The sequence below is a fragment of the Vombatus ursinus genome, unplaced genomic scaffold, assembly GCF_900497805.2.
Source record: "Vombatus ursinus unplaced genomic scaffold, bare-nosed wombat genome assembly UNPS02014945.1, whole genome shotgun sequence".
NCBI classification, from domain to species: domain Eukaryota; kingdom Metazoa; phylum Chordata; class Mammalia; order Diprotodontia; family Vombatidae; genus Vombatus; species Vombatus ursinus.
Window position 1 is genome coordinate 10586920 of NW_020954723.1, and position 6465 is coordinate 10593384.

A 6465-nucleotide genomic window follows, 5' to 3' on the forward strand; every position below is an offset into this window, starting at 1 on the left:
GAGAGAGAGAGAGAGAGAGAGAGAGTATATACCAAGCATTTGGTCAAAGGGAGCTAAGCTCGCTAGAGTAACCCATCTGTTACCTTTCCCTTGAGAGTGACCAGGGAAAGCCATATTTATCCTGAACTCCAGAAGAATAATACCTATGAAACATCAATATTTGAAGTGTGATAGATAGATATGTCTAACCAGATAACCCTCTTGGACATGAGTTAAGGAGCAATCAGCTATAGCTGTCCTTGATCCAGCCTTCCCTTTTCTTGCTTGGCATTAGAGGTGCTGTCAAGATCTTTGTTCTACTCTCCACAATGGTAGCAAAGGAAGTCTCCCTTTGGAGAAGTGGAATGAGAATTTCCAGATCCCAGATAATCTATCTATCTATCTATTTATCTATCTATTTATCTATCTATCTATCTATCTATCTATCTATCTATCTATCTACCTATGCCACATACAGAGTAACTGTTTTGTATTAGATGGATATTCACATATACCTCACACATATTTATTACATTATCTCATTTGAGTCTAACACTGAGAAGTAATTATTATGGATATTATTCTAATATTACAGATGAGAAAACTGAAAGCTCAGGAAGATTGAGACTTATTCATTCTGATGCAATTTGAATGAGTTAGCAAGATTTGAACTTAACCCATCATGACTACAAGTCCTGCAAATTGTCATGCCGTCTGGATTATCAGCATTTCCAGCAAAAAATTCAAATGATGTAGGAGAATCAACACACTGAGAAGGCCAAAAGAATCTAAAGACCTCCTTATCCGGTAATACTTGAGTTGTTCATCAAGTAGAGAAATATTTCAGCCGAAGAAAATACTGTTTCTGAGTGCAAATTACTTTGTAAAATACTATAGATGAAGAGGGTAAAAATATTACTAATATTACTGCATCATAAGTCAACAAAAACAATTGAAACAAAATCAATTCTGCAGAAACTTTGACATGAAATTCAACTCAGCCTCCATCATGTCATGCAAGGGCGATGTCATCAGTCTGCTGGTTCATCTCCCAACCTTGTATATCTCCTCCATTTGAGACATATGCCACCTAGCTACCAAAGTAAACTTCTTAAACCACAAATCTAACCATTTTATCATTTACTCAATATACTCCAAATGGCTCCCTATCCTGAGGGTAAAATATAAAATTCTCCAGTTTTTAAAGCTTTTCACAACCTGGTATATTCCTAGCTTTCTACTTTTCTTATAGTCTTACATTTTACTCTTCTCCACACGCTCTATGATCCATCCACACTGGCCTCCCAATTCATTCTTACACCAGACACTCTCCCCCACCTCATGCTTTTTTGTTGGCTATAAGTAATGCCTGGAATGCTCTTTCCTCACCTACTTCTCTTGATTTCCCTTGTTTCCTTCAACCTGCTCATGTATTCTGAGTTTATTTTCAGCTACATTGTATGTACATATTTTACATGCTGTACCACCAATAGAATGCAAGCTCCTGGAGGGTAAGGAATTTATTTTTCCATATCCTTGTATTCACAGTGCTTAGTATAGGGCCCAGAACATATTAAGTATTTAATAAATTCTGGTTGACAGACAATGATGATCAGAAAACAAGAAGTCACCTATGGGATGTCATCTCCATGAAATGCAAGAATGACACCCCTCTTTCACCATCTCCACCTCCAACATAGTTGATGGATATGTTATAAATCATCTGTGGGAGAACATGAAGAAGAATCTCACAGAAACAGAAGGCCTGGGTAGGTTATCATGTGCAATAACAACAAGAATGCCCACATAAATGAAAATATAGCTAGACTGAAATATTAAAAGACCAAGGAGCATTCCATTTATAATGAATGTCCAAAGGCACAGAAAAACTGGAATCCACTTAACACAAAGGCAATTTTGTTTGGTCCCACCATAGCTACAAAGGTTAAACTTTTATCAATGAGTTCAGATAATGTATAGTATGGTAGAGGTACAAGAGGTATAAGATTCTGACATGCAGTATTACATAGGCATTGTACACATATACATGCATATATACATAAGTGTATTAAAGATTAACAAACTAAATAGCTAGGCAAAGTTCTGAGGGGAGAGATTATTGCCAACTTTCTTGGAGGAGATAACATTTAAGTTAGATTTTAAAAGATGAATAGGGCCCAGTGTAAATGATACATGCCTCTAATCCTTGTGTCCAGTGTAACGTGAGCTTAGGAGCTCTGAGCCTCAGTAGGGTGAATCAGATAGGGTGTCCCCAGTGAGTCTGCCACCTAGATGGTAAGCCTTGGGGCAAAGGGCTACCAATCTTCCCAAGGGGAGATGAACCTGACCAGTTCAGGTCAGAAAATGGAGTGTGTCAGAGCTTCCATGCCTGCTTCTCTTCTAGCCATGGTAAGATAGGGAGACCTAACCTCAAAGTAAGTGAATAAATGAATTAATAGATAGATAGATAGATACATTCATACATACATGCATGCATACATACATATGTATATAAGTATATACATATATACATGATGGATAGATAGAAAGATGACTAGATAAATAAATGAAAGAATGAATGAATGAATGAACACATAAATGAACACAGTGTTACTTCTGTTTTACTCCTTTGTAAGGAGAGATAGGAAAGTAATATGGGATACGGGTGAGAAGCTAGCAAAGTGTCTGATTGTGAATGGACCATATATGATAGATGGAAGCATTTCAACTTTACTTGTAAGGCAATAGGGAGACAGTAAAAACTTTAGAGCAGAATAGCAAAGCAGATTTATACATATTTTCTGGATGAAAGAAAAGACGTTTCTGGATTGGAGTAGGAAGACAGTGAAAATGAAAAAATCTGTTAAGATATTTTAAAGTACTCTAGGTGGATAATAATGAGGGATTAAGGGATGTGGAGAATATTGTGAAGGTGTGATCCCTAAAACTTTGTAAATAGATATGAGAGGTGAATGAAGGGGGAAGCTCAAAGATCATACTAAGGTTATGAACATGGGTGATTAGATAGATATATGGCAATACCTTGGTCCCTTTCACAAAATGAAATCAGAAGGAGGAGTAGGTTTAGGTGAAAAGGTAAAGCAATTAAAATATTAACACTCTGAGGCAAATGGGATCTTATCTGTATTTGTAATAAACACAGTAGGTCATATAATGTAATAAACTAAGTAAAAACAATATATAGCCAGCCCCAGACTATGTTTCACGTACCATCCAGCCACAGGAATCTAGCACCTACAGAGGCATACCTTGATGATATGTATATGCAACCACCATATTCCTCATTCCCAGCCACATTTTCACAATCCCCGTCTTGCTCAGGAGTAATAATTAAATCAATACCACCACTGGAAAAGTTTCCCCATATAAGCCAAAGCATATTCCTGATGTGTATTTGCATGCCTAGACATGATATGCTTATGCACATACTGATCTTGTGTATGAAATGCCCAAATTCTCATTTCCTTTTTTTTATTTTTTAAACTCGTGACATATTGCAAGCTTCTATTTATTAGGCTGCCCACTGCGAACCCAAGGTCTTATTCAGGAGCACTGATTTACAATGTCTCCTTCCCATTGAATATTGGTGCTGAAAATTATTTTTCTCAAGATATATCATCTTCCTTCTTTTCTTGAGTGAATCTTAATTCATCATCATCTATTGGCCATATATCTAACTTTTCTAGGTCCTTTAGTATATTACTTCCTTGACCTCATGAGGGCTCCGTATAGATCCTGAATTAGTATCATTTGAATTTAATGTGCTACTTGTTCCTTTTTCAATCACTGAAGATGATGTTAAATAATACCAGCTACCTGGCCTTTTATCATATTTCTTTATTTCCAATTCCACAGCCAGCTATCAGCCTATTTAACAGTTCACTTATCAAGACCAATTTGGAATGATGCCCTTTACAATATCTAATTTTAGGGGTTTTGTTTGTTTTGGTCCCTGTACTAGTATTCTAAGCAATCTACTGTCTGCTTAATGATCAGAATGTTTCACTGAGCAATTAGGACAGAAAGTCTAAAAGTAGAGGAAAAAGAACTTGCATCTGCTTCTTAATGCTATTATTTTCTATCAAATAAATAAATTTGATCTGACTGGAGCCAGGCAAAGCGCTCCCCGACACATGGTTTCTTGCAAATTGAAAAAAAAGAAACTAGGCAGACAGAGTTAAGATGGATAAAATCATTATAATTTGAAGATTGGGAAAATATAAGCTTTAACTCTTGGCATCCTTTCTTTGGGAACATAGTTGTTCCTTAGTTCATGTAGAAGGCTTCATTTGTCAGTTGCTTGAGGCCAGGAATTAGTTTCTTTTTATTTTTATATCCTCTACGACATTTTTCATTTGAATACTGTGCGACAATCAGTCAATAAGCATTTATTAAGTACTGAATATGAACCAGACTGTTCTAAGGGGCTCATATTTGAATGGGGGAGACAGGATAAAAGAACCCACATGCATACAATATTATGTGTGCATATATGTATATTTGTATCATTATATATATATATATGTATATGTGTATATATGTATATATGAAGCTAATAGAACCTATATCTATATAAACATACATATACAATATAACATAAATAAATAAAACTATGTTTGTGTGTGTGTACGTATCAATGTCCATGTGTGCCTATATGTATGTATAAAGTTAATAGCAGAGAGAAGGTACTAACAGTGGGAGAACTGGAAAAGAACCCCTGAATAAAGTAAGATTTTAACTGAGTTTTGAAAAAAACTAAAGAAGTCAAGCATCAGAGTTCAGGAAAGACAATTTCAGGGATGGGGAAACAGCCATTAAAAAGGCAGGGAGTCAAGACATGGAGAGATGGGTTGTTATATGAGAGGAAAAGCAAATGTGCCAATGTAATTGGATCAAATAATATTTGGAAAATTAGAAAGGTAGAAAGGAGTGAAGTTGAGTAGGGCTTTGATAAAAGAAAACAGAGGTTTTTATATTTAAGACTGAAATTATTAGGAAACCACTAGAGTTCATTGGGGTGAAATAGTTATATCCGTGTTTATTTAGAAAGTTTATGTTAGCAGCTAAGTGGTGAATGAATTGGCATTGGGAGAGACCTGAAGCAGAAGAGAAATTAGAAGGTTGTTGCAATAGTAATAGGCATGAGGTGATAAGGGCCTGTTTAAGGATGGTGGCTGTGTGAGTGGAGAGAAGGCTTACACAAGGGTATTGTAAAAGTGAAAATAACAAGATTTGGTGACATTGGATGTAGGAGCTGAGCAAGAATGAGTTGAAGATGACACTGAGGTTGTGAGCCTAGTTGATTGGGAAGATAGTGGTACTTTCCACAGTAATAGGAAATTTGAGAAGAGTAGAGATAATGAGTTGCGTTTTAGACATGTTGACTTTGAGATGTCTATGTGCCATCTGGTATGAGATGTCCAAGAGGCAGTTAATGGTGTGGGACTGTAACTCAGGAGAGAAGTTACATCTGGATATATTGATCTGAGAATCCTTTGTATAAAGATGATAGTTCGACTTATGGGAGCTGATGAGGTCATCAAGGAGGCTAGCATAGAGGGAAAAGAGAATGGTATCTTATACAGAGACTTGGGGCAGTTAGGTAGCACAGTGCCAGGCCTGAAATAAGGAAGATTTATCTTTGTGAGTTCAAATCTGGCCTCAGACACTTACTAGCTGTTTGACCCAGGGCAAGTCATTTAACTCTGCCTCAGTTTCCTCATCTGTAAAATGAGCTCGAGAAGGAAATGACAAACCACTCCAATATCTTTGCCAGGAAAACCCCAGATGGGGTCACAAAATGTCAGACACAACTGCAAGACAACTGAATAAAACAAACAAACAAAAAACCAGAGACTTGGGGGAAACCCATTCATTGCCTGAATGAAGGTCAAGCAATGGACACTGAGATGGAGCGGTCAAACAGAATGGAGAGGAATCAAGGAAGAATAATATAACAAAAAATCTATGGAGGAAAGAGCATCCAAGAAAGGAGGATATTGACAATGTCAAAGGATGTAAAGTAGTCAAGAGGGATGATGATTGAGAACAGATTAGATTTGACAATTAACCGACTGTTGTTGATTTCAGAGAAAGAAGTTTTAGTTGAATGATGAGGTCAGCATACAGATTGTAGAAGGTTGAGAAGCAAGGGAGAAGGGAGGAAGTGAGAGCACTTGGTGTAATTTGGCTTTGTCAAGGAGTTTAGCTGAGCTGATCAGAAGGGATATAGTACTACAACCAGTAATCAGGGAAGGATGGGAGATTAGTGAAAAGTGCAGATAATAGAGAAGAAAATCTTCTGAGGACTGGATGGAATGGCAACAAAGGTGGATATATAAGGGTTGTCTTGGAAAGGAGGAAAGGCAACTCATCATGGGATTAAGGAAGAGATAGTTGGGGAATATTTATTAATGATCTGAAATGAGAGAATGGTCTATGTATTTTCAGTGAAGTATGAAAGGA